The sequence below is a fragment of the Topomyia yanbarensis genome, chromosome 1 (genome assembly GCF_030247195.1).
Source record: "Topomyia yanbarensis strain Yona2022 chromosome 1, ASM3024719v1, whole genome shotgun sequence".
Classification (NCBI taxonomy): domain Eukaryota; kingdom Metazoa; phylum Arthropoda; class Insecta; order Diptera; family Culicidae; genus Topomyia; species Topomyia yanbarensis.
Window position 1 is genome coordinate 162,158,063 of NC_080670.1, and position 27,054 is coordinate 162,185,116.

At 40.0% G+C, this 27,054-nt stretch overlaps 1 protein-coding gene across 9 annotated transcripts in view; it reads left to right on the top strand.

Annotated features, from left to right (window-relative positions):
* Window positions 1–27,054, top strand: part of LOC131679497 (solute carrier family 41 member 1) — a 121,437-nt gene that overhangs the window by 53,457 nt on the left and 40,926 nt on the right. The gene's annotated exons all lie outside the window — the stretch shown is intronic.

Here is a 27,054-nt window from a genome sequence, read left to right on the forward strand (position 1 = left end):
ATGCGTCATAATTTTTGTTATTTATGTAATCTTGAAAATCTACGGCATTCATGAATTACAAAAGTGAACAAAATTTTGTATATTTGTTTTTATATTTGTCAGTGCTAGTAGAACCACCGACTAACAGACATGAAACAATTTTTATAATTGTTCACTAAAACACTCGACAGTGTCGCGATCGCTTAGTAACCAAACATCGGTTGCCAATAAAATTGATTATAACTACTAGAAGTTGTAATCTCTTTTAGGTTATGTATAATACGTACAACAGAGCTGGCAATTCTGATAAAAGTGAGTACATATTCGAAGTCTTTTAGTCTGTTGTAGATGGTAAAGATAAGGTTTTTTATAGTTAATAAAAATCGGAGGAGGGTTGGCTATTACAAAAAAACTAGTTTTTTACTGTGTTATTTTGACTGCCAATAAAATATTAGTAAACAACCCTAAACTTTTTCTTGTTTTTATTAATCCAGTAGATGGCAGTATAGACTCTATAATAAAAACATTAACATCAAGCATTTGAGATTGTTTTTTTGCAATTATTTTCCAATAATGGATGAAAAATTTCAAATGTGCAATGTTATTTTTACTTTAAAAAATAGTAAATTTGAATCGTGCAGTAGAGTAAGAGTAATTTTTATACTCTCCATTTATACGTTTATTTGAACACATTAGTTCGAGCAAAGATGAAATGAATAAGAGCTTGCTTACCCTACGTGATATGGTGAGAGGTAATTTCAGGAAAATTACCCATCAGTTGATAAAATACATTCAAGCGTGCCACTTTTACGGTGTTTGATTTGGTTAATTGTTTTATTATGTTGCATTATCTACAGTAGCGTCATAAAAATAGGTAAATCTTCATAATCAGAATTGTTAGAACGATGGAATTGAAACTGACGGCCAATGAATTGCGACACAAAAGGCAAATAAATTATGCAAGACACTTTTTAAACAAACTTTTTTAAAGACACCCAGGAAGACTACAAGTGATAATGAACTGCAAATTTATTTTATTAATTTAACGGAAACCTTTTTTTAAGTGCGTTAGGTAAAAATTAATTCTTGAATGCGTATAAATGGCGCGATTGAAGTCGGATACAAGGAAGCGTCATCGTATTCCTTGCTGCATTTCAGTAACTCAGTAATTAATTTCAATAATCTTTTGTAGAATTTTTAGTAACGGAAAAGATCAACTCTCCGGACAAGCTAATTCTTAAGACATCCATTTTTTATTTTGTATAGAGGTTTTTAACCATAGAGTCATTCACCTCTTTTTGGGGTTATGTGCGGGGGGAATCGAACCCAGATGAGCTGCATACATTTATAGCCTACGATATGCTCGCTCCCATATAAGACCTGTAACCCGTCAGGGTAACAATTTAGCACTGGGTGGAAATATACCATTTATTGGGTATACACTCCGTAGAGTGTATTGTTTACATAAAATTAGACTCACCGCTGTTCAATATGTTCGTTCATGTTTTGATGTAAATTTCATTTGTTTTTTTATCCATGAACGTTTTTGTTGACATAGCTAGATTAGATAATTTTTGTTGCATGTTTGTGAATTAACAGTAGAGTTTAGATAGGCTTCAATTTTCCACTTGCTGGCAAAAACGATTGCTGAATACGCTACTCAGCGGGTGACAGCGACGGTGGTGGTGGAAGGTGGAGTGGCATATTGACATCGAGCAAGAGGTAGCCATCGGAGCCGAGAGAGTTAGCTTCGAACCACGTTTGTGAACAGTCGTTTTGTGTCTCGATCGAGATAGTTTTTGAAGATTCACGGCAGTCCGTTTTTTTTTTTTTTTTTTTTATTTCAATTATAGAAGTTTTAACCTTAAGGTCATTCGCCTCTTCGGGTTAGAAAAATCTCTTAGGAAAAATTTCTAACCCTATGTGCGGGGTCGGGACTCGAGCCCAGGTGCGCTGCGTACAAGGCAATCGATTTACCAATACGCTACGCCCACTCCCTTCAGTCCGTGTATGGTGAGCAGAAATATCTGCAAAAGTGTCTGCCTGTGGTTCGAGTGCTCTTGTGTGGTGCTAGATCGCCGTTTGTGGGAAGCTAAGTGTAAAGGAGCTTTCGCTTCCCCGGCTAACCGTGAAGGATCTAGAAGCACCGATCCGCCCTCGCTGGGAAGGATAAGCCGAACGAGCCTTGCTCTCCTTTCCAGCTAACAGCCAAGGAGGGCGAAGCAGGTAGGACAACGGATCCGCCTGGGAAGAACACTGCGGTGTCTTCCGGGATTCTTTGCGGGGAGCAAACGAATCCGGTGATTCGTCACCATCGTCGCTAGGGAGGTTCCAACAAACGAGCCACGCTCACCTCCCTAGCTAATTGCAAAGGACCGCTGCCGGAGCAGCAAACAATACTCCAAGGAGAACTCGGCCGTTGCTGTCCCGGCCGGTCGGACGAGACCACCCACCTTTCCACCCAGCAGTAGCAGCTCAACAGCAGCAGCAGTGGAGATAATCAGAAGAATAAACACGGTAAAATTTAGTTTATTTGTTTTCCCCTTTTTGTTTGTTACGAAAATCCGAAATTCTGTAGAGGCACCTAGGCCGCCCTGAAAAGAAGGGTTCGCCGGGCAAACCAGAACCCGAGTAGTGGGCAAACCCCTACTTACATTTGGCGCACAGCGCAAAACACACTGAAAAAAAATATTTTCCTATTTTGGAAAATATTTTTTTCTTCCGGAGTGTGGGGTGCTTCTACTAAATCAAGGATTTTCGTAGAACAGTGGTGAGGTTTCTTCCGCAATATTGTTCCGCGGTCGTATATTTATTATTTATTTACATGTTTTGGTATATTTTTTTTGATTTTTGCATTTTCCTTTTTTGTCCGAATTTGTGGATTGCGTTGTTTGTGTTTGGTCTGCCGGACGAGTAGTTTGAAGGTTGTTGTTATTATTCGGTTGCGGTGGCCAATCGCCTTGAATTCTCAATCCGGTTTGAGACATTTTTGGAACAGCTTGATTTCCTGAAATTTTAAGGGAATCGTTAGTGGGCGAAAAATCGAAAATAATACCGTGTCAGTACTTACATGCTTTGTGTCTTGGTGATTTCTTCCAATATAGCGCAAGTTATGATGGCGTTGGAGAAATTCAACCAAGCGTGTGTGTTCATGCGCGTCGATCATTTGCATTTCGATGAGCTGGATTTTGAGTTGCTATCTCGAAGCATTTTTATCTCTCCTGATTCGGATCTTTCGGGTGTCCAGCGGCAGCGGCGTCTTCGGGGAATTTTGTCGCATGAGCGGTCGTCTCGGAGGGAATTAGTACGCAATTTCCGGGGTGACGTGGGTGAAGAAAAGGAGATCTGCCTTGGTAAATTACTAACAATCAAGGAAGATCTCCAGTACCGGTGCCCAAACAAGGAGATTTACCGAACACGGTTGCTTCATTTGGGGTCTAGGCTCCAGGTTATCCGAAATTATGCGGCAGGGGAGGTCAACCAGGAAATTTCGGGGTTGCTGGAGGAAGTTCTAGCAGTTTATGCCAGTCATTTCAGCGACGAACAAGCAGCACTTCCTCCCGACAACCAAGAAGGGGAGGATGGAGAAATTTTGGGAGATTTGCTGAGTACAGACGTACCTGCAATTCCACAGGGATCCAATCCTTCCGATAACGAAGGATCTCTTTCCAAACAGCTCGTAGGAGACGACCTGTTGCGTGTCTTGTGCGAGATGAGGGACGAGATTCGACAATTGCGACAGCAATCCGACGATAATAAAGCCCTAGCGTCTCAGGGGTCTGATGCTTTTTCAAAAGCTACCGAAACGCTAATGGGCGGGATTGCTTCACTGACAACAATTTCGTCAGTTTTGAGAAAGACGGTTCAAGAAGTTGTCTCACTTCGTGAATCCGTAAATGAACTTCGGGCACTAGTACATCAGAAGGAAAGTGCTTCCGAGAAGGATCTGCAGACCGATCTGGAAGATTTGCGTTTGATGGACGTACCCGATTCATTTGATGCACCAGAGATTCCTCGCCCAACACTGGCGCCCAGTCCCGATCAATTTGTGTTGAAGCGAGGATTCTCGGGTCAACAAAATCTATGTCCATCACTTCCTATCGAGAAACCGAAACAGAATACTGGATTCACAGCCCCGTACCAAACTCAGAACCAGCCTTACGTTCCTGAATTGACCGAACAGCTGGCGGGACCATCATATCCGAACTTTTCGATATCCACCCATGCGGGAAACGGATCGATGGTGGCCCCCAGGAATTACTCGCGAAACCCGCAACGCGTCGCTGATTGGAAGATTCGGAAGTATGCTGGAACTGATGAAGGAACTGGACTTAATGAGTTTTTGGACACCGTAGCAAATTACGCTGCGTGTGAACAAATGTGCGAAGAAGAACTTTTCAATTCTGCGATGCATCTGTTCACTGGCAATGCTTTGACCTGGTATCAGGCTATGCGTGCGCAAAACCGGTTGTTTAACTGGAACCATCTTGTTTGCGAGCTCAAGGTAAATTTCGTACATCCTGAACTTGATGCTACGCTCAAAATGAAGGCTCTCCAGCGCCGGCAGATGCGTAACGAATCTTTCCAGGAATACTTCCTGGAAATGGAAAAAATATTTCGTGCTATGACGGTTCCAATGGCACCGAGCGAAAAACTCGACGTGCTCAAGCGGAACCTGAAAGCCGATTATAAACAAATGCTGATTCTCAGGCCAGTGAACACGCTTTCAGAATTGATGAGTCTTGGTAAATCGATCGACGCCTCCAAGACGCCGATTTATCAGAAAGTTTTCGGTTCTTCTCGGGAAGTTGCTGCTTATTCTGATAATCCACCACAAAACAAACAAAAACAAAATAATCAAAACCAAAAGGGAGGTGGACAGAATAACGGCAACGCAAAATCCAAAACGTTTTGGAACAAGAATGCCAAACCGGCAGGTCTTGATTCAAGCAAGCCTCCTGACAACCAGAAAAAGAAACAGCAAGGGAATCAGGACGGAAAGAATCTCGAGGGAAACAATCAAAAACCAATCGAACCACCGCAGAAACCTATAATGTGTCTGGAGTATTTGGTGGAAAAGCATCGTCCTCCCGTGCCCGGCGTCTGCTACAATTGTGGAGACAAAGGACATGAATATGAGGAATGCCGGAAACCAAATCGGGTCTTCTGCATCGTCTGTGGTTTTAAAGGGTTTGATGTTTCTCGTTGCCCTTACTGCCTAAAAAACGGGATCAGAACCAACTGAAGTCGCAGTTGGCAGTAAAACAGCGCTCCAAACAACAACTCATTATTAATCCCCAGATTTACGACAGTTTTCGACCGGCTCGTGATGAGGACTATGATAATTCGTTGTCTGTCGAAACCATCGTCCTTGACGACCCGTTCGATAACCGTCCATTTGCAATTGTCGCTGTGTACGGCAAATCCTTCAAAGCCTTGCTCGACAGTGGTAGTAACGCCACAATTATAACTAAAAAGCTATACCGAAAGTTTTCGAAAAGTCCCTTGAAAAGGTTGGAACGACCATTCGAACTACGTTCTGCAAATGGTCAATCCTTACCAATCATTGGACAAGCGTATCTCCCGTATACTTTTCAAAATTTGACAAAGGTCCTATGCACTCTTGTAGTAGAGCATCTGACCGTCAACTCCATTCTAGGTATGGACTTTTGGCGCGCCTTTGGGATTTCTCCTGAGATACAAAACTGTGCTCTGTTGAACTCAGGTCAGGAATCAGAAGACGATGAAGAAGATGAAGTACCGCGTGAGTCGATACTCACTTCGGAACAGTTAGCGCGCGTAGAAGAAGTAAAGAAGTGTTTCCAGGCAGTAGAGCCCGGAAAGCTAAGCCCAACCTCATTCACAGAGCACAGGATTGTCATCAAAGATGAATTCCAAGGTGCGGCACCCGTTTGCCGATATCCTTATCACATGAGCCCAAAGAAACTGTCAAAGGTCTGGGAAGAGGTTGACCGATGGCGGTCTATGGGAATTATCGAGGAGTCTGATTCGGATTGGTCGCTTAATATTGTGGCGGTCACGAAACCAGACGACTCAATCCGCCTTTGTCTAGACGCTAGGCCTCTCAATGAGCGTACTGTACGGGATGCATACCCTCTGCCCCACCCTGGGCGAATATTGGGCGGCTTACCCAAGGCGAAGTACCTGTCTACCATAGACTTGAAGGAGGCCTTTCTCCAGGTACCCCTGGCTAAGGATAGTCGCAAATATACCGCTTTCAGTGTTCCCGGCAGGGGTATGTTCCAATTTACCCGTCTACCATTTGGTCTCGTCAACAGCCCCGCTACTCTGGCGCGACTGATGGACCAGGTTCTAGGACGAGGTAAATGGGAACCTTACGTTTTCGTCTACCTAGATGACATCATCGTGGTAAGCGAAACGTTCGAGCATCACATACAGTTGCTCAAAGCAGTGGCCGATTGTCTAGCAAGAGCCAACCTAACCATCAATTTGGAAAAATCCCGTTTTGGAGTCCCCGAACTAAAGTTTCTTGGTTATTTGTTGAATCGGGACGGACTCAAGGTCAATCCTGACAAAATTCAGCCGATTCTCGACTACGAGAGACCGGTTACCGTGACGAAACTTCGTCGTTTCCTCGGGATGTGCGGTTATTACCGCCGTTTCATTGATCGGTTCAGTGAGGTCACTGCTCCCTTGACCGATCTGCTCAAAACGAAAACCAACAGCTTAGTTTGGAACTCCGAGGCAGAACTCGCGTTCCTTAAAATTAAGGAACTTCTAGTCACTCCTCCAGTTTTAGTCCCACCAGACTTCTCCAAAGAGTTCATCCTTCAGACAGACGCTAGCGACGTAGCAGTCGCTGCTGTTCTGGTGCAGGAGTATCCCGAGGGTGAGAAAGTAGTTGCTTACTTTTCGCACAAACTGACCACTCCCCAAAGGAACTATCATGCAACTGAGAAGGAAGGTCTGGCGGTGATAATGGCGGTTGAACACTTCCGAGGTTACTTGGAAGGTTATCATTTTCGACTGGTCACTGATTCGTCAGCGATTACATGGATACTGAAGACTAAATGGAAAACCAGTTCACGCTTGAGTCGTTGGAGTTTAGAATTACAACTCTACGACATGTCTATTGAGCACCGGAAAGGCAAGGACAATGTCGTTCCTGATGCGTTATCCCGGGCCGTAGCAGCCGTTTCAGCTTTGTCCACCTCAGACTGGTACTGTTCCATGAAGTCAAAAGTTATCCAAAATCCTGACGACTATGCCGACTTCAAAGTAGAAAATGATCAACTTTTTAAGTATGTCAACTCGAAAGTTGTTCCGTGCGACTCGCGGTTCAGTTGGAAACTCGTCCCAGCACCCGAGTTCCGTCAAGATTTGATTCAACGTACCCACGAAAATTTGCTTCACGTGGGATACGATAAAACGATCCACGAAGTGCAGTTACGATATTACTGGCCTCGTATGGGATCTGAAGTACGAAAGTTTATTCGAGAATGCGGGACGTGCAAGGAAATCAAAGCTCCTTTCGTCCCAGTCCAGCCCGAAATGGGTCAGTCACGTGCGACTAATGCACCATGGCGAATGGTTTCTGTGGACTATATTGGTCCTCTTCCAAAAAGCAAACATGGCAATCAACACTTGCTTGTCGTCCTCGACGTCTTCAGCAAGTACGTCATGTTAACCCCCGTTCGCAAAATCGCTAGTACATCACTCTGTACGATACTACGCGAACAGTGGTTCAATCGCCATGGTAGCCCGGAAATTCTGCTAAGCGACAATGCCTCCACTTTCACCTCGAAGGAGTTCAGTCAATTCATAAAAGAAACCAACGTCAAACATTGGCTGAATTCCCGCTATCATTCGCAGGCTAACCCAGTGGAGCGAACAAATCGCTCGATAAACACCGCAATCCGGGCATATGCTCGAACCGAGCAGCGCAATTGGGATGTCCATATCACCGATGTGGAGCGCATCCTAAATACTACCGTTCATTCCTCCACTGGGTTTAGTCCTCATTTCATTATACACGGGTGTGAAATGACATCTGCCGATGACTTCAGCAGGATTTCCGGTGAGGGTGACCTAGAAACAAGACACCAACAGATAGACAAAATCCGGGAGATTGTGGTCAAAAATTTGGCAAAGGCAAGCGAGGGCATTCGACATCAGTACAACTTGCGTCATCGAAAGTTCTCCAAACCTTTTGAAACGGGACAAATGGTGTACCGTCGAAACATGAAGTTGTCGAATGCACTCGAGTCGTACAATGCTAAACTTGGATCACAATACTTACCGGCTAAAATTGTCTCAAAAAAGGGTGTATCCTCCTACGAGCTGGAGGATTTAACAGGTAAAAACCTTGGAGTTTGGCCAGCAAATCTCCTTAAACCAACATAAAAAAACTTTTTTGTGCCGTCTGTGGACTGACGGTATGCTTGTATATGGATTACTCACTTGGGAGTTTTCCAAAAGCAGCCGTCAGTTCCCGACGGCAACAACACGGACTTTGGTCCGAATAAAAAAACAATAAACATTTCTCCGTCTTCTCTATCTTTATTGTGGAAGACCAACTCTACCGCGAGAAGGTTCTTCAACACCTTCCTGCAATTTTTCAGAGCCACATTCACGCAGTGTGGTAAACAAACATCCGACAAACATATATGAACTGGCACCGGTGACGGTTACGGTGGGTAGAATCCTCTACTTAAAACAAAAACAAGTACACTACACCGTACCGTCATTCGGTCAACGGTTGCATTAACCTGACACTTTCTGCAGTGTTCAGCAAACAAAACAATTCTTTTGCGCCCCACTCGCGCAGTGAGGTAATCAAACAACTACAGTAAACGTATGCCCCGGGACCTGGCACGGCAGCGGCGAAGTGGAATTCCCACACTTTAAAACATATAAATTTTACACCGTGCGAGTTTTTAGGGTCCCGGCCGCATCAAATACATCACTTTCCGCCGTGTTCGGCAAACCAAATTATTCTAAAAACCCCTCTTCATGGGGAACACTCGCACCTACGGGTGCACAAAATTATATATAATTTCCCCTTGTTTAGGGCACCAGAACTTAAAAAAAACATATTCACCTATCCCTACTTCGATAGGGACTTAAACAAACACTAGCGCGGCTGATTCCCGACCGAAACTATCGTGAGAAAACGCGCGAACCGACCGTAAACCGGATAAAAATCGCGAAATACGGTGCGGGAGACGATTCCGCGATCCGTATTGTTTGGTTTTGATGATGATTCATTCATCCATTCAGATGGATGATATCATCATTTTTGACACATTCCCCGATGTTCGCACCAAGGTTATGCATCATGCAGGTGTAGCCCGATTCGAATCAGGGTAGTGTGCGTGTTAAAGGGAGATGTGGGTTAAAAAGCGCCACGCATCTTCGATCTCGAATCGAATAATAAAATTTTATTTCGCATAATTTTGGGTTTGTGGTTAAACCTGGGATGGTTCGTTTGATTCCAGCGGGAATCATTTTGATATTTTTAAATTATGCGAAAGACATTCTTTGGTCCCTCTCAAACGCTTCTTTTCCATGTGCGAAGCGTTTTGAGGCGAAAAGGGACGAATATACAAACATTTTGTCCGGAATGTCTGCGAGTGGGAGAAATGATGACGTGTTAAGCGGTATTGTATGTGTGAATGTATGAGTGTGGAATCGAACAGAGTGAATGAATGTTCGTGTGAATGATTAGATCAAATTGTTTTGGGGTTAATTCGAAGTGCTTATCGGAATGTGAATGATCGAGTAGGCCAGTGATTGAGGATGAATGAATGGGATAATTGTATGAATGTATTTGGATTGAAACCCCAACACAAGCGTGTAGTACTGGTACCGTAAGAACACGAGGCATTTCTGGACAGTCGAGGAAAAAAAAGAACAATATAATACCGACAACCGTTCCCCTGCAAGTTGGAACATCGAAAATTGTCAATGCCACTTGCAGAATTTTAGGAATATCGAGTTGTTACCGATCTTGTTTTCGGATTAGATTTAGGGTTCAACCCATAACCGAGTAATGACGATGGCTGACAACCTCTCGCTTCGCGTATGCTGTTAGTATTATCAGACCCAACACAGACAAACAGTTCACCGGTTAGGACATCCGGTCGATTAGTTCTGAGATGAAAATTTATAAATTGCGGAAGAAATGATTAGGTGTAGTAAGTTTTCTTTGTTTATTTATTTATTTATTCATTTCGTTCATTATTATTGTATCGGTGTTAGGTGTTAGGTTAGAAAAAAATTGTTGCCAATTTTTTTCCACCCGGTGTGGGCGAGATTGTAACCCGTCAGGGTAACAATTTAGCACTGGGTGGAAATATACCATTTATTGGGTATACACTCCGTAGAGTGTATTGTTTACATAAAATTAGACTCACCGCTGTTCAATATGTTCGTTCATGTTTTGATGTAAATTTCATTTGTTTTTTTATCCATGAACGTTTTTGTTGACATAGCTAGATTAGATAATTTTTGTTGCATGTTTGTGAATTAACAGTAGAGTTTAGATAGGCTTCAATTTTCCACTTGCTGGCAAAAACGATTGCTGAATACGCTACTCAGCGGGTGACAGCGACGGTGGTGGTGGAAGGTGGAGTGGCATATTGACATCGAGCAAGAGGTAGCCATCGGAGCCGAGAGAGTTAGCTTCGAACCACGTTTGTGAACAGTCGTTTTGTGTCTCGATCGAGATAGTTTTTGAAGATTCACGGCAGTCCGTGTATGGTGAGCAGAAATATCTGCAAAAGTGTCTGCCTGTGGTTCGAGTGCTCTTGTGTGGTGCTAGATCGCCGTTTGTGGGAAGCTAAGTGTAAAGGAGCTTTCGCTTCCCCGGCTAACCGTGAAGGATCTAGAAGCACCGATCCGCCCTCGCTGGGAAGGATAAGCCGAACGAGCCTTGCTCTCCTTTCCAGCTAACAGCCAAGGAGGGCGAAGCAGGTAGGACAACGGATCCGCCTGGGAAGAACACTGCGGTGTCTTCCGGGATTCTTTGCGGGGAGCAAACGAATCCGGTGATTCGTCACCATCGTCGCTAGGGAGGTTCCAACAAACGAGCCACGCTCACCTCCCTAGCTAATTGCAAAGGACCGCTGCCGGAGCAGCAAACAATACTCCAAGGAGAACTCGGCCGTTGCTGTCCCGGCCGGTCGGACGAGACCACCCACCTTTCCACCCAGCAGTAGCAGCTCAACAGCAGCAACAGTGGAGATAATCAGAAGAATAAACACGGTAAAATTTAGTTTATTTGTTTTCCCCTTTTTGTTTGTTACGAAAATCCGAAATTCTGTAGAGGCACCTAGGCCGCCCTGAAAAGAAGGGTTCGCCGGGCAAACCAGAACCCGAGTAGTGGGCAAACCCCTACTTACAGACCTAACTTCATAGAAGTCTGTAGACTAAATACATATTCTAACTCCAAGTCTTCATTTAACGGGAACAGTTTGACTTCAAACTCTACAAGATCCAGCAATCTGTATGCGAAGTGTAGCGCTTAAAGAACTTCTGCGACCACCTCTTATTGTAACTCAGTAATTAATCGGAACCAGCTGACAAATCAATGCAATTGTAATAGATAAAAAAAAAACTAAAAAAAATCAGTGAAAATTTTGGTTTGAAATGGTTTTAGTTTGAAACAAATCTAAAATTGAAACATATTTGAAATTTCTCAACAAGTTGGGCGGGGCTTTCCGGACCCCAGGACTCTCTCCCTTGATTTGATTACTCGACCATCCTTGTTCAAATAGGGCATAATTTCTTCCCAATACTGTTCAATGGAACGAGGCAGTTTGGTGGATTATGCCATTTTGCTACAAATTCGACATTTTGGCTTGCCGGCACATGATAAGCAGATGCTAGATCTGGCCAAATCAATGAGGAAAATATCAAGCTTTCAATACACAGATAAACGCTATTTTTCGGATGCATTCGTTCCTGTAGTCTTTATCAGTGATTGTGCCAATTGAGAAGAACAATGAACTTTAAAAGCTACATGGGCAGATCGCTTGCCATACCAATATATATTAACCTATTTTCCGTCCTGGTCAATCTTTAACCTTATTGCATATTACAGAATTATACAATTGTTTCTTGTAGGTCTTTGAAGTTTTGCAATATCCTAATGCTAACGACCAAGTTTATCGCAAAACGTAAAGCGGCTTGATTGATTTCAGGATGCATTGTTCTGCATGTTGTTTTTTGCGTTGAGCAAGACCGTTTTTTCGTCAGGATATTGGCAAATCAAGATCTGTCGACATAATGACCCTGTCAATTTTCAGCGCATGCTCGTGGATAAATGAAAAGTTCAGTTATCTAGCAGGGTCAAACGGGTCATTTGTGGGATGATCCGTCGAATTTGATAGTAATGTGAACACATCTTTTTACGGCCTCCAAACCATCCTAAAACACTCGTTATGTAGAGCGGTTCATTCCCAAATTAAAACACCTCTCGGTGTGGTGCGAGAACTTCCTTTGAGTCTGACAACCTGTTCCGTAAATGGAAAACACTGAGAGATCGAACGTGTCTATCTTCTAGTACTATCTTTTACGTCGCAGCTCTTCTAAGTTCTTCGGCGATTGCAGTTTTACAACTGGCTCTGAGCACTATGAACACGTTACCCCAAACGTGGCGCCATCTATCAAATTGATGTGGAGAACTTGTATTAGCTCAATGTGGAGAACTTGTGCAGAGCGTATCGTTGATCTTGTCGAATCTGGATTTGATAGAACAGAGTGAAATTCGCTTCTTCCGAGAACTGTCAGCAACATATCTGGCCCTATTGAGCAGCACTAGCGGTCCATCGACCTTGTCCGCAGCGTCACTGAAAATGCGGATTTTGAACGATTTTGTCGGAGTTCCCATTAATTCGCTTTGTAAACGTACTCAGTAGATGTACTCCCATTCCATCGTAGATATCTCAGCTACGCGTTTGGAGAATTTGATCTGTCCGTTGCGCTTCGGAGAACTCTTTACACATTTTATCGAAAAGAACTGCAACACTAGATCAGGTAGACACTGAGCATCCTGGTACTTGCAGATACTGAAGGTGCGCATGCTCGATATATTTGTCTTGTGACCGGTAAGCAGTTCCCCTTAGTCACCCATTTTCGTTTCTGATAAGAATTCGAAATAGAGTGTGTTTGTAGTCCCTAATTGGCAGACCTTTCAAATTACGTTAACACGTCAGCAAACTCCTCATATCTGATTGTGAGTGCTACTGTGATTGTCGTGGAATATCCAATTTTCCAAACAACCGGGCGTCTTGTAGTACAAATTTCTCCTTGGGTTTGAAAATTTTCAGACCGATTCGCTATTAATTTATTTCCACGTGATTCATGTTGGCAGTCCAGTGTACCCACAGTAGAAATTAGTCTCTCTTTACGCCTGACTCCTTGTCCATTCTTTTGTTCATATGTATGTAGCACTACCAGAATGGTACGGAAAAGCATTGTATTTCCGGAGGAATGTCGAATAGTTACAGTGTTTGATTCAGAAGACTTGAGCTCGAAGGGTTCCTGTGTGTCCTTGGTAAGTAATGGCAATTTCGGTTGAGGTGGGTAGGTATTGGAAACCGCGGAATTGTTCCGAGGTTCTGTTAACGCGAAAATAGCCCGCATGATCAGAAAGCCAGAAAGAATAAAGAACAAAATGTATCTACAACTGCACACGTGTGCTAGCGTCTTTGATGTTTGATGTTTCGTTCTTAAAGTGGCATATATCACTGTTTCTTCTAGTGAAATACCTGCACACGTCCTGTCCAGATTGGCGCTTTCGCCGTCCTGTCTAGCACTTACTCTAGATATTGTCGCGATTCTGAAATCCGGTCTTAGTAGTGGCGTTACTCCTTTCAACGTCGAACTCGAGCCCTCGTACTGCTCTCTCTGCCATTTGGTTCCCTTACTATGTGTGTTCTACCTACTCTAGATATTCAAGAGCTTCCTCCGGCTGTAGTTTCACGTTGGCAAGTTTCAAACGTTTTAGTGCTAAAGTTTTAGTGTGTCCAACTTTTCTAGATGTAAATGTGTTAATTTCGCCTTGGAAGTTGATACGGCAATATTTGAAATTAAAATTCAGTTGAGCTGCACCAACGAGCAGAATAAAAGATCGCGATAACATTTTCTGCCTATATCGTAGCAATCAAAACATTTTACATTTGACGGATCTCCTCTATCTGTTCATCGAAGAGCTCGTGGTAAAAACAGCTAAAGTACTCATGTGCCCGAGGGGTAATCGAGCTACTGGTGTAAATGACCGTAATACTTTTATTGGTACACAGTGCCAGATCGTGTAGTCGTACCTCGATTGTGTCATCGTCAATATATACTGTATGTACAACGTTTTCACAATCGAATACGTGTCGCTTTTTTCCGAGACGCGAATGCTTCTGCCTCAATTATGGTTCAGAGCAAAATCAAAAATCTCGATTCAAGTTTTCGTTTTTTCAAAAATATTAGAAACTTATGAAGTGGTAGATGGTGTCAGCTGAAATTCTTCTTCAAAACTGTGTATTCCTAAATGTTTGATGAAACAAATATTATTCCCCGAAGATGCATGGAAATCTTGTTAAATTCCATTATCAGGAGAATTCTTCGCGCAGCTGCGATCAATATCGTACAGTGTAAAGTGCAAAGCTTGTAGAGTATATGTGCCGAATATCGAATCGTATATTAAAAATATCAAAACAAGCAAATTTTCAGAATGAAGCTTTTCACCAGAAACTCAATAGATAGAGCTCATCTAGTTCAGTTGCTACTTATCTTAACTACAGTCTTTAGTTGTCCAAATAATGCTGAATGCTACCCAATACACTTCGCCAAAGGCATAAATCCCACAGAATATCTACCCAGTACGCTAAATGTTTTGTTCGTCAAAGCTAGCATGTTTCGTCACCTACTCCATTTTAGGTGTCATTCGCTTCTCTTTTGATGACGAACACGCCTATCTTGTTGTAGATCATGTTGTTATCATTGCATCCTTGCAAAGAGTGCTGTCTGTTGATTTGGAGGTACCAGACGCAAATTGTGCAGTTGTCATTATTTCCTGAGCAACAATCATCTGTGCTATTTTCATGCTGTTCACGGTTGGTTGTTTTAGTTTGTGTCATACTCTTATGGATCGCTATTTGTATGTCTATCTTCTTCGGCATTCGCTTAATTATTGTTGTTGCTGGTTGTTGGCTTACAGACATTAGACGCGATCGCTGTTGAATGGAATGTGTTGGTTTTAGTTGGATTGGTTGAATCCCGCTTAGCAGTTACTGCGCAAGGTTTTCCGAGGTGTAGCGTCTTCGCGCAAAACTGGTACGTAGAAATTTGCCCTGGGTGCGTGACCAGTGTTGTCTGATTAAGGAAAACATCATCCTGTGATAACACAGTGATGGTTATGTATGAGGGAATTGGCTTGATCACATGCATTCTCGCCACACGAAGACCGTTAGGAATGCCCGGGACAAAGAATCCCCATGTATCGTTTAGAACGGAGTATACTTCTTCTGATCTTTCCATGTATCTTTTAATCATGCTGTCAGGTGTACGCGAGGCCCAATCATGTAAGCGAACTTCAGTAGTGTCATTTTCGATGTATACGGGGATGATATATTTAACATTGCCGCATTCCGCTGTGTGCTGTATATTGTTCCCCGAAACGAATGACTCAGCTTGGCTGATACGCTTGAACATAATCAGCACGGAATGTCTGATTTGATGCATTTTTGCAATGTTTTCATTTCTGCCAGATTCAGTTCCATCTGCAGATTTAGTAACTGTTCCACTTCCCGAATGGCTGGCCTTACGGGGCATTCCGAAAAATCAACAGCAATACAGTAGGGTTGTTTTTTGCTGAGCTCCGAAGTAGACAAAGCTCTGTTATGAAAAAGAGGAGCAAATAGACTGATGGTAACAGTTGTCTTCGGTTAAAACAACTTGAAAATTTTCAGTTATTCTCTAAAAAGATCGTTGAGTTAATCACTCTAAGTACATTCTACGTCACTCCGATTATTTATCTGATTTTACCCAACTTCCTATTTTTTTTAGCCTCCTCATTCATTTGACGCGGCTCAATGCATAGACTTCGCGGGTCCGTGATTCGAATCATGTCTACGTCATTTTTTCATTTGCCGCCCTTTTCAACTGTTTGTGAGTTAGTTCAGATGACACTTCATCCTTGCTATCATCCATACTCACGGCTTTGATCGAGTGTTTTTATTGCTTTTTTGTTTTGTGAGTTACGATTGTGAATCGTGTGTTTTCTTTGTTGTTTGTTGTTCGCCTGTTTGTTGGTTGTAATGGCTGATGGTTGGGTATATCTGTAACTTGTTGGATCTGGGCTGATGTAAATTGATAGCAGATGATAAAAGGGCGATAGCCGCTGATTACCGACAAGAAGTAAGCATTAAATGCCAATTTGGATGGATGAAGTGAATGTCCTTTACATGTGAAAGCATTAGGTAAGAAATACAACGACTTATGTAGGAAAGTAGTAAAACTATTTCTTCAGTATCAATTCATCCTAGTCAATTAATTTTTAGCTACTTCACATTCGAACCTTGTGAAATCTAACTTAATTACATGTAGTATCCATTATAACCTGAGTTTGTTTTAATCGATATCTCAAACACCCTTGTGCTAAAAGTATAAAAAATAAGACAGCTCACCACGAATGTCACCTGCACCTTCAATGAACTGGAAACCGCAGTGAACAATAATTGGCCCCTTCCGCGGAATCCGCGGGTGAGTTTGTCTTATCGGACAATCCGTCAATCAACTCTCTGATGGGGGCGGTGACTGCAACCCATCAAGTCATCGACGAACCAAGACAGATTATTATTGATATTAATGAATGAAGCAAAGTTAGAAGCCAATCGAGGGCAGTGCTTGAATGTTTATTGATATTTGAATAACATCAGTTACGGCCTGTTAATAGTCAATGATTTGTAAGAATTTGATTCACTGTAGAATGTTTTCAGAGCTGGGAAGAAATGTTCAAAGTTTTAGACATTGAATTTTTGTCCTTTTTGGTTGAAACCTAGGAACGAAATCATGTTAGTTTCTTCGGTTTCTTCAACCAAATGTTGTGCTTGTACAAAGCTCAGGTGAGTTGAGCGAACTGGTATATTAAACTGACCTAACCTAAGGAAAACCTGACCTAACCTAAGGAAAAAACGAGTACGATTGCCCGGCATTACAAGGAAGAACCTTGCCACTATCACAGCCGGTGCAATAGTTTAAAACACCAATCTACCGCGTGAGAGTTTTTTTAGACACACTAATTCTCTGCCGTAACTGATCATCTACTTTGTAAGCGCCGAGTCAATACAAAGTATCCCAGAGCGACGCGAAATAACATAATTTTCACTGCGATTATACGACGCGACGCGGAGATAGCCTGCCAATAAACAACCGTGACAGCTCTTTGTTTACATTGTTCACTCCCGGTAGGGACAGATGCGGCAAATACCGCAGAATATCTGTGTTACAAAGTACAATAGTCGGTTCACCTGCAGCCGATCCAGCTGACGGTACTAAGATAGGCAAATAATCAGAAAGGTAATGCTCGAACATCAACCGCGATAAGTGAGTTAGTTGGGTCGCGATGGTGGCGCGCATGATTGATACGTTTGCGCGCCTCAGGTAGGGTCCGTGATATGATCTTTGTATCTACTGGTTTGAATATTTGCATATTAAAACGATGCAGTGGGAACTCTAGACACAATGTTTTAATATGAATAACTGATAACGCTGGAATGTCCCAGAAAAAAAGGAGCGCGGGTGCGTGTAAACTAATTGGCACCGGGATGGCGATAACGGGGAATCACCTGCCCTGTGAATGGCATTCGGAAGTGAAATGGTTAGACTTCTATCAACAATAATCCCCTTTGTCTAGAGTTAGTTAGAAATATTCTGTTGGATAACACCAGTTTCATTAAACACATTTTGTTGATTTAATCTATTCAACTAATTCTCAACCTTATTATGTCGTATCTAGAATATCTAGGTAATATGGATCAATGAACTTAATGGTGCGAACATAACGTAGTTGGTAAATCGATTGTCTTGTACGCAGCTCACCTGGTTTTACGACACTTGTCATATTGCCGATTCGCTAAATTTCTCCTCATTTGGATACTTATTCTTAGCCTTGTCCAGACACTTACTAGAGATTCTCATGGAGAATTCCGATAGTTGGCATTGATGTTAAGTTGTTATAAATATAGCTCTAACTACTGTCAACTACAAAACACATCCGTTTCTAAATACCTGTACATGCCCCACTGATTTGCCGATTCATTAAATAAACGCAGCAATGCGATATTAGTCCAGGATCCCAAATCGGTAAGGTTTTGATGAACTTTGTCCTCTGCTTTTGCTCGAATCATCATCTTCCACCATTTGTCATCGTTAGAAACAAGCTAAGCTGCACTTTGGAACAGTCAGTGGGAAAACAATTCGTTAGAACAGCAGGTGTATGTAATTGAATTAAATGAATTGCTACCTCATCGTTATCGTCATGCATATAGGTAATTACCGGAGAACTAAGATGTTAAGTGAAACGCTGCTGCGGTCGGCACCCGGTGCTTTCATATATTGAAAACAGATGGGATGATATGCGTTTCGTGAGCACACGAAGTGCTACCCGGGGTGTACGTGATTGCATAAGTGATGCACTAATTAGCCATGAATTTACTTGCATTCCTTAATTGTCATAAGCTTCAAGGCGTGCTAGCTCTTGTCAAACCAGTTTAACTTTTAAACCGATTTAAAATATTTGATAAGCTCCGACATGGTTTAAACCAGATGATGCTGTCATTTGTATGGCTGCATTCTAGTCAGCGATACAAGAAAATGTTAAAAAATAACCAATTCCAGTTTGACAATTGAGTAAATTATATAAAGCCGTGAACTACTTATTAGTTCGATATTTTTTTGCAATGAAATAGAATTTCATCATCATATGTTTCGATCATTAGCGTGTGAGAACGCCTTTGTTGGCCTTTAAAACTGTTTTCTTTTGGCAATTTTGGATGCAGTCGTTCCTTCAATGATAGGTATCAATGTCTCAACCGGACTAAACCCAGGCTTAAAACCAAGGACAATACCATCTGGCGGTATGAACTAAATCGCAGCTTACCGCTATAAGTATACTAGTCAATACTACGTTGGATAACGGAAATCATTGTATTCTCGCTTGTTCTACAGACAATAAAAGCAAATGATACAGTTTGACCGATGAGTGCCATGCGATATGTCCCGTTAATTATTTTGCGTTGCGTGCTTGTCACAGTACACCATCTGCATACGATATGCAGTTTCGAGACGGAAAGTGAGTACAAAAATAACTCACATGTCTAGATCACGCAATCATGGACTAATCTAGACCGAACATTCTAGTCGTTACGCGCGTCGTGTAACCCTTGGACTTTGGAGCTATATTCAGAAGCATGATAGGACTAACTAAAAAGTTCCTGGTGAATCATAACTGATCCTCAAAATCGCACAGTCATTTTGGTTAGAAGGAGAAATGGGGGTAATACCGATACCATTTTTCCCAAATTAAATTGATCATTTTAATTTCTTGTTTTGATAGTTATTAATACAAAATGTTTTGGTCAAGACCACAAAATTATTTTCAATAAAACTTAACGACTGTAAGAAAATTAAGAGAAAAACATATTCTTAAACAGCTACGGCCAATAGCGATACACTTTTTGGAATTGCCTTTTTCACTATTGATATGATTTTTTTAAAACACTTTTTTATGATTTCTTCCGTTTAATTAAAAAAATAGTGAAATTAAACGGAAGAAATCAGAAAAAAGTGATTAATATAACATTCCACAAAGTCGCTCAAAAGCAGTGCTTTTCTAAAGGGGAAACAGTTTTTCCATCAATTTCAGAAGTGTGATGTCCAACTGATAGGTCTAAAGGCCTTGGGTAGCGTCAAGTCTTTTTTACCTGTTTTTGGAATAAATATTATCCTACTTAGCTTATAGATGGGTACCCAAGCATAAGACTGGATCTCAGGATGTTTAGTAGATCCGGAAGAATTATGCACGATGTAATCGTGTCCTGCAGCGGGGTCCTTCATGTTGAGCCGTTATCTTTTTTAAAAAAAAAACACGGCGACCGAATTTGGAAATGGACGCAGCGGTGCTAACTTTCCCAATATATATATATATATATATATATATATATATATATATATATATATATATATATATATATATATATATATATATATATATATATATATATATATATATATATATATATATATATATATATATATATATATATATATATATATATATATACAGGGTGTTTGGTTCATGGTTAAGAATCTCTCGGGGGGTGATAGACTGCCATATTTGGAGAAAAAAATTGTTCTACACATACCCTCAAATCTCAACCGTTACAGAGTTATTGAACTTTTTGTGTAAAAAACTTATTTGTCTTAAAATACCTCTAACTTTAAAAGTATACTTTGTATTTTAAATGTTTCAGTTTCATTCGAAAGGTGAGAAAATTTCCTATTCAATGGTGTTCTCATATCTTTTAAGTAATTAGTTTTAATTACCTTTTAGCTGTAAAGTAGTTAAAAGTTTGTGTTTTTGAGGAGGTTTTTGCTAATTTTCTCGAAATAATGAAGTATGATTATAGCAATATCCATTATCCAAAAGATGGGTTTTAGGACAATTCATAATTTGTTCTTGGACGTCATATTTCTATCTCTTCTCATTTCTTTGTTATTTCATTACTATACTTTTCCTGTAACCGACTTGCAAGTGCTTAAAAGACTCTAATCTAAAAAATATACTTTATATCGTTATTTACAAGATTTCATTGGAAAGCTGAGAAAATTTCCTATCAGTGTATGTACAGATATCTTTTAGTTAAGTGTACTAAATGATTTCTTACTAACGAAATAACTCAAAATTTGTGTTTTTTGGAGTTTTTTAATTATTCTAATTATTAATCAACAAAATTTATCGTTACTATTATTCATTTGATGCCCCTTAATGTTCTCTATAACTTTTTATTTGACACTTTGTCTATATCTCTTTTCATTTTGCTGCTATTTAATAGTTAACACAGCGTGACCTCGCCACAAATGTAGTGGGGTCGAAATCGTTATTTTTGCATATGAAACGATGTGATAAAAACGATTTTGCGTCGAAACCAAAAGAGATAATTGAATGGAGTCAAAGAAAGAACTGTAGAACTTGCTGAGATGCATTATTTCCATGATAATAATGGAGATGTTTATTATTTACTATTTAAAGAAAATTAACGAAAAGCTAATAATAGCACTAACTTTAAACTAATTTACTTTTAAAAGAATACTAAATTTACTTAACTGAAAGGTATTATTACATTTTTCACTGTAGAATTTTCCTGGTTTTCGAATAAAAAGAAAAAAAGTACAATAAGTGCCATAATTTTTCAATTAGAGGTGGTACTAGTGAAAATGAGATAAAAATATCTAAGTTGAATAACCAAAAATCGTGAAAATAAGAAAAGGTAAGTGTATCATGTCAAAGAACGAATTAAGCAGCTCATCAAGACTAACAATCTGAATTATTAAAATGATGAGGTTAACTATTAGCATTTTCAATAAATGAACGAAAAATCGTTTAAAATTGTTTAATTTTCAATAAATTACTTTGAAAAGGCTACTTAAACTCATTAGCTGAAACATGTGAGGGCATCACTCAATGCGAAATTTTCTCGCCTTTCGAATGGAACTAAAACATTTGAAATACAAAGTATACTTTTAAAGTTAGAGGTATTTTAAGACAAATAAGTTTTTTACACAAAAAGTTCAATAACTCTGTAACGGTTGAGATTTGATGGTATGTGTAGAACAATCTTTTTCTCCAAATATGGCAGTCTATCACCACCCGAGAGATTCTTAACCATGAACCAAACACCCTGTATATATATATATATATATATATATATATATATATATATATATATATATATATATATATATATATATATATATATATATATATATATATATATATATATATATATATATATATATATATATATATATATATATATATATATATATATATATATATATATATATATATATATATATATATATATATATATATATATATATATATATATACTAACTTGTGAGCTGAAGAATTTAAACCACGCTATGCACCCATGTGGGCGAAATTCCTACGGGTAGACGATTGTACGGGAAACCAAAGCAGAGTTTTCAGTACCATTACCAAAACCACAAACGGTTGCCAAATTTGTGACAGCTTTACAGGACATAATGACAACTGCTAAAGCAACATCTAGCACCCAAAAATCAACTGTTGCCACCATCGACAAGGAAGTTAATAACAATACCGATGGGTTTATTCTGATCACCAGCAAGTGAAAGAAGCAAAGAAAAACATTGCGTTAGGCCTAGGTTCCACGAGTTGTAATACTTATTATAAACGAACATGGTGTTTAGACTTGCGGAAGTCTTTCATATATAATTCTACCACGTGGGGGTAGGCGTAGCGTAGTTGGTAAATCGATTGCCTTGTACGCAGCGCACCTGGGTTTGAGCCCCGACCCCGCACATGGTTAGAAATTTTCATAAGAGATTTTTCTAACCCGAAGAGGCGAATGACCTTAAGGTTAAAACCTCTATAATCGAAATAAAAAAAATTCTACCACATGTGCAGTACAGTTCTGTCAATGACCAAAATTTAGCTGAGGCTGAAAGCTTCATTAAGCAGAACAAAATTCATCATTTCTTCGAGCATGATAACGCTAGAACCAGGAGTCAACGGGGTATATATGGACGATGACATAGTCGAAGCACGATTGAACGACCTGGTACGGTATACTAACGAACAGGTCCGTTATATACTTTATGTTCGAATTCGGAGAGGTGAAATCCATTTCGAATCATACTACTAATTATAACGCTACTAGTAAAACCTATTCCTTCTTACCTGACCATCCCCGGTATATTTGATGGCTTTATACTTAATCAGACAACGATGTGCGCCTACCCAGGTCTGGTCAATACGTGTTTACAATAAGCTCGCAGTGGAAGGCTGACACAATGTGCCCAAAGTGCAAAATATACTGATGAAAACCCATCAATACGGGAGTACGGAAACGCTGAAATTAAAATTTAAAAGTGAAAAATCTGCGATCTCAGAAATGCACAATTTCACGCAAAGAATCACCTGGAAGGATCAGTTGTTTGTGCCACCGCTCATTGGCAAACAGAGAGAAATTGATTTTAGTTTATTGTTTGATGTAAGCAAATCAAACTAAACCAACATATACCAAAATATGTTAATCTCACACCTCACTCCTAAAGAGTCAAAAATGAAATTGGGGCTGCTGTGGGATACCACATAGTTACATAATATCGCTCTAAACGTGCTCGGCTTCGAGAACGATAACCGAGGTCTAGGCCTCGGTTATCGTTCTCGAGGAGATAACCGAGGTCTAGGCTCACTCCAAAAGTATTGGCATAGTTTAACACCTTTATGCCCGCATTGTTTATAACAACGTTCTTAAATAGCTATAACTCATAGTTTAGGCATACCAAAAACCATTAAAAGTAATAACTGATACGATTACCCTCCATTTGAGCACTGACAGTTATGAGAATGACTTGTTATTACCATTATCATATTAACCTATCAATTTAGACAGCTATTTTTCCATAGAATTTGACTGTTCTAAAGATTCTAAATGAATTGTATTTAGACATCGGAAGCAAAAAGTTGCGCTTCTTTCAGAAATACGAGACATACACCTATCTTGAAACAGGTTTTTCGTGTTTCTTGACCCCAGTAGTTTCAAAAAAATAGTATGTAATCGCAATGTGTGCTAGAAAATAGTTCTGCATGAAAGGGCGAAGTTGCAATTGAAGTGAAATCCTATTCGTTCAATTAGAAAACAGAGTAAAGATGTGAATATCTTGGTACAAACATGCGCAGATTAGTCCAACATGTCTATTAAGTGTAACCCAGAGTAAGATTGAAGCGCCTTCTGGTAACAGACTGAATAATGATTAAGTGACTTTAGCATTGCTGATTTTCGAATCTACCAATCGTAAAATTAACCCGCGATAAATAACATTCAGGTGCACACGTACATAACATCCGTATATTTTATTCATTATTTTGATACTTGACATATCAATGTAAGTAGTTTCAATAGAAATATGGAGACGATAAATTCATTTATTGAATTTAATAAAAATTTATTTATTGTTTCAATAAAAAGATTAATCGTTCCCTTTACCTATAAAATTTTTATTGGAATTAAAAATGTTATTGAAAATAAAAGTTGAAGTGAAAGGTGAATGAAAAAAATATTTTCAGACCAATAAATTTAAGTTTGTTAGTTGGAGCAATACACAATAATTGAATGAATTCAATAACACACATTTTTGGTTCAAATATGCTAAATTTTTCTACATGTGGTATAATAGTGTGGCTTCAGTGTGCCTCCAAATGTTAAAAATTGTAACAATATTAATGCTGAAACTATTAAACAATTCAAGATTTTGATTTTTTGGATGAAGTCCTATTCTCAGCTCCCCTACATATCCGTCCCACAGGTAGTATGAAACAATTTTCGCTTAAAATACGGGTGTGCTTCCCCGGAATACTAATGACGCATACTTCATGAACATGTGCTTCCAGTCACGAAGTAACGCCGAAACAGACCTCCCATGCCGGAGGTTTTATTTAGTATTGACAGTAGCATGTCGTGATCCAAGGATCGGTCGGGGCGATACTGGCTTCCGAATTTATGACCGCTTTATCGTTTGGCAAGCACATTGTTTTGACCGGCTGGCTCCATATCAGCAAACCATTACGTCAATCGGCTCTCCCAAACAAGTCAAGCGCGCAGAATTTCAATTTCCGCCAGATACCATTTCAATACAGAAGCCGGTGATGCAAAGAAGTGATGACAACCATAAGATCAACGAAAACAATAGCTCTCTCGTAGTATCATTCTTGCATCTCTTATCGACGGTTGGAATTGATTTGTATGACTTAATGTAAGGCTAGGAAAATGCTTTTCGTTGCCATAGAGAATGGTTTGTAGGTAAGCAAGCCCGCGTCAGTCTTATCGTTGAGGGTCCGGAGCGAACCACGCGCCTAGCTGATTAAATAACTCGTATAGGAAAAATACTACATAATCGAAACACGTATCGTATGTTCAAAATGAGTAACGAAATGTCAAGTTAATTTCTGTTGTGCCAATTATGATTGATATTATTCGAAATTGTAAAAAATATCAGCACCCGAACATCCGCTAACATGTCCTTATTTGAAAGATAATGACGTTGTTTGTAATCTTTCAATCAGTTCTGCAGAACATTGTTGCTGTAATTTGTACGTTCATATACTGCCGTGAAACGCATATCAGTACCGACTGCATAGGGTATCCATAGCAAATGGGAATGTTATGCGTACTACAGCAGTATTGGGATATTTCACGTTTAAAATACATACACTGAGATATTGCACCTTTATACTTACACCCACCGCTTAAACCCAGAAGTGGTTTGCCTCCAAAACCGCCGTGTAAACGATTGTTTTTCTTTTAAATTCAAACGTCAACACAGTTCAATATACCGCATCTAGATAAGTCTATGGGGGTTTGTCAAGTTTGACGCAGTCAGTACGTCAACATCTGTCGCATTAATTTCAACACACAAAATTATCTGCTATTTCGGTTGTTTTGAAAATTACTTATTATGCGGACAGTTCTGCCAAACTGGTACGGAATAACTCAACGCCTCCAAAACTTATCAAGCTTTTTCACCATTTGCTTGAACGAAAACACGATTGTGTTCGTTGATCTTTATTGGCCGTAAACAAGCCTATCACTTCTGAGCAACACAAATGCAATCTCCAAATAGTTTTTCTTCGATTTTCACTCCCGGAATCTCGTCGTTTCTCACACTTTCTTCATTGAATTGAGAATTACGTGTCACAAATACGCTTTACTGATATTCAACGCCGCGATACATCAAACACATGATAAGTGACTAACTTTATAGCTTTCAATTTTAAGTAGCGGTAATAAAGTTTCATTACTTCCTTGTAGGAATATTCTGTTCTAGTGGTAGACTTAATACACTGTAGACTAGGATTATCATCGCTCGAAACATTCGGTATATAAGAGTCACACTAATGGGCAATCTACGGGAGCGAGATACAAAGCAAACGGTTCCACTAGCGACAACCCTGATCTAATATTCTATATCTACTGTTCTAGTATATCTTCCATTCCCGCCGCATGACGATGACCATTATTTTAGCTCACTTGAGTTTTAAGGCATCGGATCTCCTGTTCTCCTATATTATACAAACTACCGTCAACTGAAAATCATTTGTTCATTAAAACTGATTCGATCCGATAGGAAACTGTTACGGACCAACACATTTCTCAATTTCTCAAGCCTATCGAGAACACATGTTATCAAGTCATCCAAGCTAAACCAACTTGTTATTGGGATAAGTCAACGCCGACGATGTTGTTTAGGGAAATGGTTGTTTTTTATTGTTGTAACACGTGTAGTTTCTAAACCAGCAACGCATATGAGCTATCTACTTCCTCTTCGAATTCAAAAGATAACATTCCTAGATTTGTTTTGACAATATGTAGGTAATCGTCTGGTACATTTCCATCGCGCTTTCAAATATTGCGATGTATATATAAATGGTCATACTAAAGAAACTGGACGATCGAAAGATCGCTATTTTAGATCAATAAAAAACATCAACTAGCAACTATGTTACGGGATGTCTTTTTATTCAATTCCTTTACTTGACAACGGCTTAATGCGTCATTGTCAAATAAGTTGTCTATCGAGTTGATCCCGAACAACGATCTGCTGCCAGACCCCGACAATGATATTAGTGTTCTGGACAATTCTAGACTCCCGCCCACTTCGCTTGAAATTTTTGAAATTGGTGCTATTGGAAAAAACGGAGGAAAAATATTTTAAATGCTATAACTTTTGAAGTAGCAATCAGAAAATTACAACTTATACCTCTTTTTAAAG